Below are 15,638 nucleotides of genomic sequence, written 5' to 3'. Positions count from 1 at the left end.
AGTAATCACCACCGCCCACATTCTCTTGAGGACAACAGGAGCGTTGCCGGCTTCTAAGGAAGATGTACGCGCCTTTTTTCCTCCCGGAAACAAGGAAGCTCATTCCACAGCTTTGTATTAAGTGGAAGAAATTTGCTTGAACACTGCACTGTGGAGGAACGCCACACATCCAGGTGTTGGGGATGATATCCTAATTTGTGGCGTGTCGTGCGAAGGTGGAATTCGGCGGCAGGCATCAGGTGAAACAGCTCTTCTGTTTTTTAATATTGCGTTCCGTATGCGAAGGGAAATCAATGGAATCATTATTTTTCTTTTTTTTTCATGTAATAGGAAGGCAAAAGGAGCATACATACGGGTCACCTGTCATATATCTATCCCTATCATATATATATAGAATAATAACAAGAGTATTGCTGATCTTATATAATATATTAATAATAAGAATGTACTGAATGTAATGAAACTATAGGACATCTGGATTCGAACCAGGGTCTTCTGCTTATATATATATATATATATAAAACACGGATAAATTACATTTTTAATATTGAAACCTAGCTAGGTCGAATTCTCGCCCCCGAAACTACCTGTATACTAAATTTTATTAAAATCGTTGGAGCCGTTTCCGAGATTCAGAATATATATATAAACAAGAATTGCTCATTTAAAGATATTAGATAGTGTCGAATAAAGGTACATTGAGAATTATAGAGATAGAAAACACACGAACATCTCTAACAGAGAATAACTTATTGAAAGTCAAAAACTACCAACCAATCCAAAAGGTATGCCTCAGACCTGAGAAGAGCGGGCGCAACAAACTCAGCGGCCTTCTTTTATACGCTTTATATTAGTTTCACTTGTATCTTTGTATGTATGTTTGCAACTGACTCCTTTAGAGGCGATTTTGACCCAATTTAAACGGCCAGATTTCATTCAAACTTTGTAGATTTATCGAGGACTGATGACAATACACTAATTTGATAATATTATTCCATTATTCAATTTGCAAACTAAGATTTTTGTCAATTTATGTAATTTGTATCTATAGTCGATAAGGATAGGAATTGATGTTAAAGTACTTAATAGTTTTAAAAATACGCTTTTATAGAAAATTTAACTAAAAAATGAAAAATAAATAATAGTTCAAAAAAATTAAAAAACACGCTTTATATAAAATTCAATTGCACCCCATGCTTTTTTTACACTAAAATATATTTTTTACACTATTTTCAATTAGTATATTAAAATTTATTATTTAATAGCCTGTGGGATGTCGCTCATTTCCCAATCTAAGGTATCATTGAGAAAGTAATTTATGTTATAGTAACATTTACCAAACATATAGTTTTTTAACAATTCTTTTGAATTTCGTTATAAGTACATTTGTTTTGAACACTTTAAGTTTTTTAGGCATTATAAGTTTGTTTGTTCCTGGTGTTAACATTATGGTTATGACAGTTTCTAGCAAATTCACTTATGTGGCTATGCACATACATATAACATTATCAAGTATATATCGATAGCAAATTTATTACATGTAAACGATTTGATTTGACAAGTCGTTAACAGTCAGCCACGCATGGAATTAGCTCCTCAGTATTTTGAATATTAAATTAGCTAACCACTAGTGTTACCATGTGTGCGTTAGTCTGGTTGGGTTGTCATGGGGCGAGTTGTTTCCATTCCTAAGATATGGTGTAGGGACTAGGGTGACGATGGGTGGTCCATGGGTCATTGTTGAACAGGTTGCTACTTTAAAGAGTGCCAATGACTTTCTTGCTACTTCTCCTCAAAGCTTTCTAATGTGGTAAATGGTAAAATGACATATATTCATAATATAACTTTTGGGATTCTTTAATGCTATTTCTATGACTTAAATGAATAAAATGATTTCCTAGTTACAGCTTATGTGATGGTGTACTAGACATCATTGTAAAGAATGAGGACTGTATATAAGCTTTGGTAACTTACGGTATTACTAAGACTTCATTTTCCAGCTGTTTCATGAACTACAATAGATAGATATCTTTAATTTGATGTATTGCTCATTATGTGGCTATAATAACAAATATTCAAAATGGCAACATCTAATATATAAAATTCTCATGTCAAGTTGTTAAACTTTGAAGTCCTCCGAAACTGCTTGACCGATTCTCATGAAATTTTGAGTGCATAGTGGGTAGGTCTGAGAATCAGACAGCATCTATTTTTCATCCCCCTAAATGTTAAGGGTGGTCCACACGATTTAATTTTTTTTAATTTTTTTGACATTATTTTATAAATTTGTTTGATTATGAGTCAGCATTAAAAAATACATACAACTTCAAAATTTCACCCATCTACGATCAACAATTATTTTTGTATTGTGATTTTAATATTGGCAATACAATGTTTGCTGGGTCAGCTAGTAATATAAATATTATATCTATATAATCTGGTAAAAGTATTTGGCACAAAAAGAAATATTATCTAAAAGAAGCCTTACATTTAAATCTATAAAAATTTGGTACTTATTCAGTACTTCTACCTTGCCTGACCTATGGGAGTCATACTTGGGACAAACAAAATAAAGGGACAGAAGGACAAATAAGTAAACATAAAAAATTTGTTATTTTTAAAGTAAAGATAGCCCTCATTTCTGGGATTAATTAAATGAAATTTGTAACCAAAATTTATGAATGGTGCAGGAATCGAAACCGAGACATCTTGGGTTATGTTCGAGGGCTCTTCCACTTCAATCATCTCTCAGGTTGCGGCACCATCTACAAAACCGGAGGTTGTTGGAATGGAGTCGATAAACATTGAACAACCCAGACAATGTTTAGATAGACAAACACATAGAGTATGTGTAATGTCAAACTGTATATATAAAAAGATTCTGGGTTACTTGTGAATGGAATTTATTTAATTATATAGTAATACTAGCTGACCCAGCAAACGTTGTATTGCCGATATTAAAATCGCGATACAAAAGCAACTGTAGATCGTAGATGGGTGAAAATTTGAAGTTGTATGTATTTTTTAATGCTAATAATCAAACAAATTTAAAAGAAAATGTCAAAAAAATTAAAAATATATTTGGTGTGGACCCTTTACATTTAGGGGGATGAAAAATAGATGTTGTCCGATACTCAGACCTACCCAACATGCACTCAAAATTTCATGAGAATCGGTCAAGCGGTTTCGAAGGAGTTTAACTACAAACACCGCGACATGAGAATTTTATATATTAAATATAGCATTCAATACATGAAAGTTCCATATATTGCACATTGCCACAAAACCATACTATTAATATAAAAAGACAATAGAGGTTTGAATGCATTATTAATCTAAAAATATTAATAAAATCTGTTCAATATGTCTATAAAACAATATGACATATTGTTGTGTGCTTTTTTAACTCAGTAGATGGAACCATGAAATAACTTAGGAAGATGAAAAAGCACGTTAAATAAAGCGTCTGTAAATAGCTTCGTGAAGTAAGATTGAAACTAGCAAAAGCTAGGAACCTGCAAAATAAATATTATACTAGCTGACCCGACAGACATTGTTCTAAACATAATACCTAAAATACTGTTTTTTTATGAATTTGCCAATAATATATCATAGCATCAAGAATTATTTCGTTCAATATGCTCCCTGTTGTTATTATGAAATTGTTACACAGCAGAAATGTCAAACTGTGCATCAATAAATTCTCTTGTGTAAGGAAAATACATCCATACAAAATAAATATGTGAAATAAAAATAATTATAGCTCCTATTGGAAATATAAAACTATCTATTTCTAGGTAGATTAGTACTAATGTGGAACAGTATCAAATAAGTATGTACTATCCTAGTAGTTATTATTAATGTTTACAAATAAATAGATTTTAATGTTAGATTGTAAGTACATACTAACTGATCAAATCAATTGTTTGAATGTGTAGTTTTACTTTTTAGATACAGTTGATTAATTTTAGAGTATAAATTAAAATAGAAACCTGTAGGGTTATTCAATAAAATCTCGTTTGAAAAACTAAAATACTAGGTACCCACCAACAGAACCGTGCAAATCCCTTGTTACTATTCCATTCAAGTAAAGATTTGAATTTTGAACTTTTGGACTGTTAACGATTTAAAATGGTTAATTATAAATAGGTATATCTACTTACGCAATTATCAGATCTTCCTTCAGCAATACATCACAAGACAACTCGAAATTATATTTAGCTCCAATTTTGTGTCCAAAATAGAAAACCCACAAACACTAGAGAAACACTCCGCACATATTATCTAGGTAGGGACTACCACAAAAATTTAACAAAATCAAATCACTGAAATTAGCGTAATTAAAAGAGCCATGTTCGTCACACGATTGTTAATAAACAAAGAACTACCACAACGTAAGATTCATGAAATCAGACTAAACTCGATCGGTACCCGATTTTCAGGAATTCACAAAATAAAATGAAATAAAATATGAATGACATGACATGTACCTCGACATGCGCACATGAAATCCCGATAAAGCTTTCATTTTTCTGCGCCCCCTATCGATTATTCATAGAACTTTGCTTTACTTACCAACAAACTTGCATGAATTTGATTATGCATGTAATATTATGGTAGGTTACAGACTTTTTAGTGATTAATGATAGATGGCGCTTATTAAACACTATAAAATTTAGTAACCCGAATAAAATTTCTAATTCTAAATAATTGGGAAAAACAAAATTTTGCCGACCAACTTAACACCTGGCCAATTTAACACAATGACTAAACACTAAATATTAGGAAATCTATTTGTTTTCTTTCAAATTATAGCAAATTTTATATTGTGATTAAAATATATGTTCGCCTGGAGCATCTTAACAATTAATACGTACGAGCATTACATAACAACATAGTAGGTACATATGCAAACATTGAACTTTAAGTAAGATTTATATTATTACCTTTGGTATAGACTAATGCATAGATTAATATTAGCATTAAATTTTATACAACACGAGGTAGCCCGACAGTCGTTGTAGCTGGTACTGTTGAAAAAGATTGTCAAAATCTTCGCAAATATGTAAATTTTATACCAATGAAAGGAGTAAGAAATAAAACGAAAACGTATTTCTGAAAGTAACTATTCAATAATATAATAAATTGAAAGTCGCAAGCAAAAAGCAAATCTATCACTCAAGTTGGATCAAACTAGATTCAGTGTAGAAATCATCCCTAATCATCATTCCCACTAAGACTCGAACGGGTATTTCAGTTGGTAAGAGCGCTCGCACGAGAGGTCGCGGGTTCGAGTCCCGCATCGTCCATGAATTTAATTTGTATAAAAGGCATTTATTTTCTCAAAATTGATTCCTTTTAAATTTTTGATGTCATTTCTAAAACTACTACCGCTTGGAAAACGAATGGCGCTCTGAGAGAGATAATACCTGAACAGTGGCTGGTACTTTATTATAAAAGTATACATATACTTAATACATTTACCCTTAAAGCTATTATGTATCTACTAGAATTATAATAATGAAAATAATTAAGAGCACTACTGAGAGCAAAAAGGTGACGATTTTGTGAACATATAGGTACGTAGGTCACACTAAAAGTTTTGCGTAACTTAAAAAAACAACATGTTATAACCAAAATATTATGTTTATTGCTTTTCAAAATACTCTCCTTTACATTTTAAACATTTTTTCATGCAATCGCACCAATTTTCTACGTGCTGATTGAACGCTGTCACTGCCTCTTCGAAATTGGTAAAAGTGAAACGTCACATCAAATCTTTGATTATGGGGTAAATACAGAAATCACAAGGAGCTAGGTCTATGTGCAGGGGCTATGTGCAGGATGGGTGACGAGTTGTACTCTTTCGGAAGCTAAAAATGACTTAGTTTTGTTGGCCGTGTGTGAAGAAGCCTCGTCAAGATGTTCTCCGTCAGTTCATAAGGGATCCAACGACAAAAAAGTTTCTAAATTTCAATTCTTCGTGTAAAATTTTCTGAATTTGGCTCATACCAATCCCCAATAGTCCTCGAATTGTGTCATAAGTAATCCTCGCGTTTTCTCTAATTAGCGGCTTAACAGTAGTCACATTACTTTCGTTGATGGCAGTTGAAGGCCGCCGTTCACGAAATTCCTCTCTCAAATTCAGCAAACCATCGCCTCAAGGTGTTGAGCACCTTATGGTGTATGGATGTATTTTCCTTACACAAGAGAATTTATTGATGCACAGTTTGACATTTCTGCTGTGTAACAATTTCATTATAACAACAGGGAGCATATTGAACGAAATAATTCTTGATGCTATGATATATTATTGGCAAATTCATAAAAAAACAGTATTTTAGTTATTATGTTTAGAACAATGTCTGTCGGGTCAGCTAGTATAATATTTATTTTGCAGGTTCCTAGCTTTTGCTAGTTTCAATCTTACTTCACGAAGCTATTTACAGACGCTTTATTTAACGTGCTTTTTCATCTTCCTAAGTTATTTCATGGTTCCATCTACTGAGTTAAAAAAGCACACAACAATATGTCATATTGTTTTATAGACATATTGAACAGATTTTATTAATATTTTTAGATTAATAATGCATTCAAACCTCTATTGTCTTTTTATATTAATAGTATGGTTTTGTGGCAATGTGCAATATATGGAACTTTCATGTATTGAATGCTATATTTAATATATAAAATTCTCATGTCGCGGTGTTTGTAGTTAAACTCCTTCGAAACCGCTTGACCGATTCTCATGAAATTTTGAGTGCATGTTGGGTAGGTCTGAGTATCGGACAACATCTATTTTTCATCCCCCTAAATATAAAGGGTCCACACCAACTATTTTTTTTAATTTTTTTGACATTTTAAACATTTTTTCATGCAATCGCACCAATTTTCTACGTGCTGATTGAACGCTGTCACTGCCTCTTCGAAATTGGTAAAAGTGAAACGTCACATCAAATCTTTGATTATGGGGTAAATACAGAAATCACAAGGAGCTAGGTCTATGTGCAGGGGCTATGTGCAGGATGGGTGACGAGTTGTACTCTTTCGGAAGCTAAAAATGACTTAGTTTTGTTGGCCGTGTGTGAAGAAGCCTCGTCAAGATGTTCTCCGTCAGTTCATAAGGGATCCAACGACAAAAAAGTTTCTAAATTTCTGTAAAATTTTCTGAATTTGGCTCATACCAATCCCCAATAGTCCTCGAATTGTGTCATAAGTAATCCTCGCGTTTTCTCTAATCAGCGGCTTAACAGTAGTCACATTACTTTCGTTGATGGCAGTTGAAGGCCGCCGTTCACGAAATTCCTCTCTCAAATTCAGCAAACCATCGCCTCAAGGTGTTGAGCACCTTGAGGCGATGGTTTGCAAGCAAGATGGTTAGCAAGGCGCTTCTCTCCCAAAAGCATTTTGAAGACCAGCGGCACAGTCTTGCGGAGAGAGAAAACTTTAAAATCATAAAAAATTATCGCTCTAAAATCTTTTCGACTTAATTCCATTTTCGTTGCGTACGTAGAACTTAGATGTTTGATAAAAAACAATTGACAAATGATTTCTCGCCAACTGTTTTTTTTTTTTTACTAAGAAGCTTGCAACGTTTCAAAAAATGTAACATTCGAAAATAATTCAAATAGTTCCGATTAGCTTTGCAAGTGCAAAACTTTGAGTGTGCCCCATGTATTAAATTTTCATAAATGTACTGACAATGAACAGTCATAATTTTTATTTTTTTTAATTTTTCTTTGAGTGTATAGCTTATTGTATAGCCTATCATTAGGTACACAAACAATGAATTCAAGTTCTAAAGGTTGGAGCAACACAGGCCACCGGCTGACAGCCAGTCGGTGGTCTGAGCCTGAGCGGCACTGCATTGTAATGAGCAGGGCGTATCAATTACCATCAGCTGAACGTCCTGCTTGTCTCTTCCCTTATTTTCATAAATAAAAAAAAACCTTGAAACTGTTGTTCCCTATTTCTTTTTCTCAAGCTAACCAGTAAACCAACTGAGGCAGAAGCCGTAGTTAGGTCGCTGAAAGTAATTAAGATTAAAAGAAATCCTTGAATGAGGAAAATGCACTGATCATATAGAAAACATACTGCTGACTATGGAATATTACCTAGTAATTTGAATATAACTAAATCTTTACAAAGCGCGTATTGAAGAAAAGGCTGGCAACTTCCTATGATTCGTCTGGTGTTGCAAGAGTACTAAATGGTATCAGGTGAATCAGTACTCTTGTTTGCCTCCTAAAAGGCATACCTAGGTAAAAACAAAGATTTTCAAATATTCTTCATTCAAATATTACCTACAAATTAAAGTCACCTTGACATATCCAACAAAAGACGTTGCCAAATTAGGAATTCCAAGTTCAAACACCTACAAACAAAAAAATAAGTCTAGTCTGTGGCATTCACAGTCCTTCGTACAAATCCAGGTATAAATGACGTCATATCCATAGACGATAGTGACGGTCAATTTGAGGACGTATCTACCTACACCACGTTCATTGTAAGTTGGCCTTTGAATGGGGGCGCTTCTATCGTTTTGTCGTGTTGTTTTATCTTCATAATATCATTTAAAAAAAAAACTATAAACAGTAAATAAATTTAAAGAATTAATCCAAAAGTTCTAAGCTAAATTATGTGATTAAGTATATTAAAGTTTATAATTAATTATAATAACATATTAGTTCGGTTGTATGCCGCATGCCAACATACACTTGTCAGTCAATAGAAACTTTTTGATATTATTTTTAATAGTAATTATGGTTGCCTTGTTTGTGGGCGGTGCGTTATGGAATGGAACCATTTAAATTAAATTCAAACATAAATAAACCCTATATTGAAATAGGATATTTTAAGCGACTTAAGTTCGTCATTAGATCATACGTTTTTCATTTAATTTAGGTACAGAATATGTGATGCTCATGATTGGTATACCTGGTATACCGTATACGTTAGATAATATTTTATATGTCTAGGTAGAGTATCTGCTTAGGTTGCTGTTAGACAACCGATAAAAACAGGTCAGGTTAGATTAGATTAGGAGTGTGCATGACAAGCTACCTTGCGATGTGTGTGACACTTTGTGTAGTGCTCGCAAGCATTGCTCAAAATAGGGGTTAACTGTCAACCTCAATTTTTTTCGGCGTTCTCACAGCTGATATAGTCTATGTATAAATGACCTTAGGAACCTATGTACCTAATTAAAGTTAATGAGCATCTATTTGTGTTTTTTATTATATTACTTATACATTTACTTACTAACTTTTATGTGTAGAAGTAATTAACAATACTTGCAATAAGTATAACAAATTAGTTTTTTAGGAGCTGATATTATTATTTATACCAACCTACGAATCGTGTTCAAAATATAGACTTAGAATTATACATCAGCGTATAGACGACCAATTTTAATTTGTCAATGTGTGCATTTGCTAGTGCAACTATTCAAAATACTAACCTCTTTATTCATAATGGTCCGCTATCTTAAAACAGGCGCTAAGGAGTGTTTTTTTCTCATTCTGACTCAGGTCAATAGAAGAAGACAGAGTGAGAATTAGCAATGCTTTAAGTTAGCAGACTATTATGAATAAGGGGGTAAGACGCTAATGCCAAACGCGATATATCTCTTAAAGTGGAAATATATTTTAATACCTGTTAGTAGGTACTAAACGAGTAATTGAAAAAAAGAAATTAATCGTAAAACCACACCAGCAATAACACTTATTTTTTTTTTATTTTTTTTTCTATATTACGCTACACAGACAGAACAATACTTTATTTTTTGAACAAAAACATGTTGGTATTTGTGAATTCGTTAGATTCCAAAATGACATCATATTGTCTGCGATTTGCGATGGTCATTCATAGGCCAGGAGGTAGCACTCTTATTTTCATATATTTCTTGATTATATCAGTTAACGAAGGACCGGTTTTAATAGCCTGATATTAAAGAATATTTTAATCCAGTTTTTATAGCATCTGTAAATAATAAAAATAATATTTATTTTGTACTGTTAACCTCTTTTTGTACGTTGTCTTCAAGAATTGTATTGTATATTAGTGTATTAGAAATATATTATCTATCTATAATCTATATTATTTATGTTCATATATTTTTAAGTCAACCTGTGTCAAGCCAAGACATACAACTGTTTGAGAACCAATAAATAAATAAACTAGTCGTTGTGCACTAGTCATTATAAATACTAAATAAATTTCATTTACTTGATGTAACAGCGTATATTTTATAAGGACATGCTGGTATTTCTAAATCCGTTAGATTCTAGTGTGACATCATACATTCATAGGCCAGGAGGTTGGGTATTATTTTTTTTTATTTTGTGAAAATATCATTTAACATGTATATTATTTTCTTTGTTGAGTTTGATGCAAAAACTTGCAATATTTAAGATAGAAAGTTCTTAATACTACAAGTATCACACAGTCAGTGCAACCTGATCGTGAAATGAACGTCTAGGTCGACCTTTAGAAGCAACTCTGTTTTAAATTGACCTATAAATTTCTAGTCACCACATTAAAATAATCTTCACTGTCACTTTCTAGTCGTATATACCTTTTTAAGTTTATGAAAACTGAAGTAATGGTTCAGAATTTCATATTGTATCTCGTTTAGTAAGTTTTATATTATAGTGTCAACTACCTCGGACTTATTTATACTCAAAATCAAATGAAGTTGCAACAAGATTCATATTTTTCAATACGTCTTATTCTTCTCCAATACTGTTTAAATAGCAAATGCGCTCTGTATCAATAGCAAATTTTTCAGTTCAATTAATGCACACTATCTTGTTTATTTTTTGGTATCTATTTTTAAACGACTTCAAAAAGGAGGACGTTCTCAATTCGATCGGTATTTTTTTATGTATGTACACCGATTACTATGAGATTTATGATTTTTATACGATTTACGTAATTCTTCTTTAGTTCGATGCGAAATAGGTGCCATTTGGTCCCATAAAAATTGACATAGTTTGGCCCAGTAGTTTTCATTTTAAGAACAGTTTTTATGAAATTTTTTGTCCACGTGGATGATATAATTGTTTTTTGTGTATGGCTTTTTTAGGAGTTATCATTCCGGTCGATTATAAATTATTATTACTAAGTTTTATTTTGTTTAGGGCTTGGCACCGACTTGAAACCTATCAATATAGTATTTTATTAATTAATAGGTGTATTAAATTAAACTTTTAGTTATTTGATACTTTTCAGTTTTTAAACTTTTTAAGTCGGATTTTTAAACGTAGTTTAATTTTTTTATTTTAATACAACCAATTAGGTGCTACATTATTATAGTTTTTTAAGACACACATGATTGATTTAAATTATTAATAGCTGTATTAATAATACTGGGAGTGATGTTTGTTTGAAACTTCCTTTTTTTCTCTACCCATATTTAACTATGTAAAAAAAAGTGTGGTAATGTTATCCTTACTTTTTCTATCTTAATAAAATCAGTAAAAATGCTTCAGATTATTTTCTTGACATGCAAGTTATCACAGTTTGTTAAAAAAAACCGATCGGTAACAGAAATTACATTGAGCTCCTGGACTAGACAACATCCGGGTCGCTTCATGCATTATGCAGGAGGTCAGTCAGCTGTTTATTAGCTATAAGAGATATTCCTAGCTTCATTATAATTTCATTCTTATTAATATTCTTATAGTTTATGAAATAGTTCTTATTGGTACTCTATTACGGTCCACGTTTGAATCAATGTTTCGTGGTTTGATAAGTCAGTGGGCTAATAAGATTTTAGTCTCAAGGTTAGAAGCTTAATGCTGTGACTAAGGAGGGAGCAATATATCAAAGATCTCAGCCCGTTTTGATTACAGTTTAAAAGGAATAGAATATTAAGAATATTAAGGTGATATGATGTATTGTACCTTATGTATTTATAATGAGTAGTAATTTAATTTATGAAAGAAGGAAATAATCATTTTCACGTACGTCAAAATGACACTTATGAATGAAAGATCTTACCACCACTTCAGAAAAGTTGAGCTTTAATTAGAAGAAGTCGCAAAAAACTCATTGCCACTCTAAACAGGCCGAAAACGCTCCTGTGATTCCTCCGGTGTTGCAAGAGAATGTGGGCGGCGGTGATCACTTAACATCAGGTGACCCGTACGCTAATTTATCCTCCTCTTCGTTAAAAAAAACTGCACATACAGTTAGTTGTTGTAATTTATTATAGTTTTAAGACTTAATTGAGACAGTACAGATGTTAATGATGTTAATTCTAAATGAAAGGTTCCATCATTCCTAGATAGTGGTGGCTTCCGAATTAAGAATGTGGTAATAAAAGGCATTTATTTTCTCAACATTGATTCCTTTAGAATTCTTTTTGGTGTAATTTCTAATATACTAGACACTACCACCGCTTCGGAAACAAATGGCTCTCTGAGAGAGTAGAAGAGGAGCAAGAGTCTCTCCCAGCATTCTTTTTTTGCGCTCTTTTTAATCTAATATATAAAATTTTCGTGTCATGGTGTTAAACATTGAACTCCTCCGAAACGGCTTGACCGATTCTCATGAAAGTTTGAGTGCATATTGGGTAGGTCTGAGAATCAGACAACATCTATTTTTCATCCCCCTAAATGTTAAGTGTGGTCCTCACAATTTTTTTTTTTAATTTTTTTGACATTTTTTTAAAAAATTGTTTGATTATGAATCAGCATTAAAAAATACATAAAACTTCAAATTTTTACTCATCTATGATCAACAGTTACTTTTGTATCGCAATTTTAATATCGGCAAAACGTTTGCTGGGTCAGCTAGTAAAATATACAATATTGTACTGTCATTGCTATTGCTATAAAATAATCATAATCTAGTCCAAGGCTGTCACTTAAATATTCAGCTGTGAAGTTGTAGGATTTACGACAGAGACAATTTTTTAATAAAATATTTAAATTTATTTATAGATAATGCCTGTACTGTGGCTGGGACTTTATTATAAAAGTGTATACATTTATCCTTATAGCTTTTATGTATCTTATGAAGCCTACTAGAATAATATACAAGCAGCAGAATAATATAAAATCACTATTAAGAGCAAAAAGGTGACGATTTTTGTGAACGTATATTAAATTTTCATAAATTTCTCTTTGACAGACTCTCAAAAACCAAGCTGATGTATAGCACGAACAGCTCTCTTTTGCAGAGCAAACACTATATCAATCATGGGTAGCTTTTTTCTAAAAGACCAGCAACACTGCTGTATTTCCAAGAGAATGTAAGCAGCTGTGATCATTTCACATCAGGTGCGCTCGTATCGCAAAGAAATATCACTTTGAACAACATTTGTCATCCTCTCTCTTTTTGTTGACTGGCTAAAGATATGAGTGGTCTAGCGTTATCGTTATGAAAGACAACACCCTCAACTTCTTGCTCTAAATTTCTTTGCAATACAATGCATACTGCATTGCATTTCACATGAATGCTTAGGGATGAAAAAAGTGAACGCGCGCCTAGTTCCTAGAATACTTACCTGTTACAACAAGATCTTGAAAATTTTCTAGCTGGACAATAACCATAGATGGAATATCGCTTCAACATTATGCTCCACAAACACAATTACCTACTGTCTAAGACCCGCATAGACCACCAGGCCCTAGAGCAGCTCTATTTTGTACAGCAAACACGATATCAATGTCAGCAGCATGACATCACAGTAAAATACCGTACGTCATGATGATGTGAAAATAACTGAAATATACTACTGAAATACACACAATAGGGGCATTTTTCTGAACCTTATTTCAAGATTCAATTTCAATCTATGTTTATGCGACATAGCTCCATATATGTTCTTATAATTACTTCATAGATTTTTTTTATGGAATAGCAGGTCAAACGAGAGTACGGGTAAGTGATCACTGCCGCCCACATTCTCTTGCAACACCAGAGGAATCACAAGAGCGTTGCCGGCCTTTAAGGAAGGTGTACGCGCTTTTTTTGAACATACCCATGTCGTGCCGTCCCGGAAACACCGCACAAGGAAGCTCATTCCACAGCTTTGTAGTACGTGGAAGAAAGCTACTTGAAAACCGCACTGTGAAGGACCGCCACACATCCAGATTGTGGGGATGATATCCTAACTTGTGGCGTGACGTGGAATTCCGCGGCAGGAATCAGGTTAAACTGCTCTTCGGAACACTCCTCGTGATTAATGCGGTAGAAGACACACAATGAAGCGACGTCTCTACGCAACGCCAAATGATCCAGCCGTTCACAGAGCACTGAGTCCCCGTCAATTCGAGCTGCTCTGCGTTGCATGCGGTCAAATGGACCGTGCTGATACTGGGGTGCGCCAGACCAGAGATGACAGCAATACTCCATGTGTGGCCGGACCTGCGTTTTGTAGAGCGCTAGAATATGGGCCGGCTTGAGGTATTGCCCTGCTCTTGGACAGAAATCAATTTACCTTAGAGGATTCGATAGAAGATTGTGTCTTGATGATTCTCCCAGCACTGGTGGACAATTCTCGAGAGAGACCTGCATGGCCAGTGTATACGGCATCACCTGTCATCTGCATAGCAATGTATGTTGGAGATGTCCAACATATTATTGGTATGCAGACGAAACAGCGTGGGACCCAGCACACAGCCTTGGGGTACTACAGCGTTCACGGGCTTCAGTTTCGAGCAATAACCGTCAAAAACGACCTGATGCTGCGCCCAATGAGGAAGCTGGACTCCACTGGAGTCCACTTGCATAAGCTCTCGGGAAGCCCAAATGATGGAAGTTTTGAGAGGAGCGCCTTGTGCCATACACGATCAAAGGCATTCCCTATATCCACGCTAACTGCTAGGCCTTCCCCTTTGCTATCAATAGCCGCCGCCCATCTATGTGTTGGGTATACCAGAAGATCACCTGCCGACCGACCATGGCGAAAGTATTACTAAGCCAAACTGCCAAAAGCTGGCGGTTAATTATGCTCTCCAAAATCATCGAGAGCATCAAGTGGACTCCAGTGGAGTACAGCTTCTTCATGGGCAGGGAGGTAATAGCAATAGGCCTGGAGTTATATAGATTTTTGGATAAAAAATTTAACAAAAAAACAACCAAATCCAAAAATACAATACAATATGCACTAAAAATTAAAAAAAATGCGTATTTTCATATAATTCTAATTAATTAAACTAATTCTAGTTACGATTATTGTTATTTTTGTAATCAGTGTCCTCCCGCCGTGGCCCGCTATCGCCTCTGGCCTCGTCACGCCGAGCGTGCGACACAAGCACCTTCGTATCTATTTAGTAACAACATTGTAGTTACAAACCTACCTTAGCTTATACCGGCTCAACACTCCTCCTTTTTTGGAGTCGGTTAAAAAGAAAAAAGTAGAAAATTGCTCTTATCGTATTGAGGTATAAACTTTCTCAACAAAGATGTGGACAGAACTTTATCGCTTTTCATTTTTATATTATATTAAAGTAAGATCTTAGAATATTTATACGTCTAGATAGACTCTGGCGCCAAAGGTTAAAAGTAAATCGTATTCAGCCCACGCGGATTCACAACCAACCCACGCATTCAGTTTTTGAATAAAAATACATACCTAAATATGATTTATGGCTTTATGTATTTTGCATTTAGACATTAATTATTTA

The 15,638-nt window shown here is 33.8% G+C and overlaps 1 protein-coding gene across 3 annotated transcripts in view; it reads right to left on the bottom strand.

The window, feature by feature from the left end:
- The window catches only part of LOC126968294 (uncharacterized), an 85,028-nt gene extending 80,535 nt beyond the window's left edge, over positions 1-4,493 (bottom strand). For all 3 annotated transcript variants that reach the window (XM_050813204.1, XM_050813205.1, XM_050813206.1), the window contains exon 1: positions 4,164-4,493. The gene's annotated coding sequence lies outside the window, so the exon portion shown is untranslated. The remainder of the gene's footprint in view (positions 1-4,163) is intronic.
- Between the last annotated feature and the right edge of the window lie 11,145 nt (positions 4,494-15,638).

The sequence above is a fragment of the Leptidea sinapis genome, chromosome 15 (genome assembly GCF_905404315.1).
Source record: "Leptidea sinapis chromosome 15, ilLepSina1.1, whole genome shotgun sequence".
NCBI lineage: Eukaryota > Metazoa > Arthropoda > Insecta > Lepidoptera > Pieridae > Leptidea > Leptidea sinapis.
Note: the sequence above shows the minus strand (reverse complement) of the source record. Positions and strands in the feature narration are given on the sequence as shown.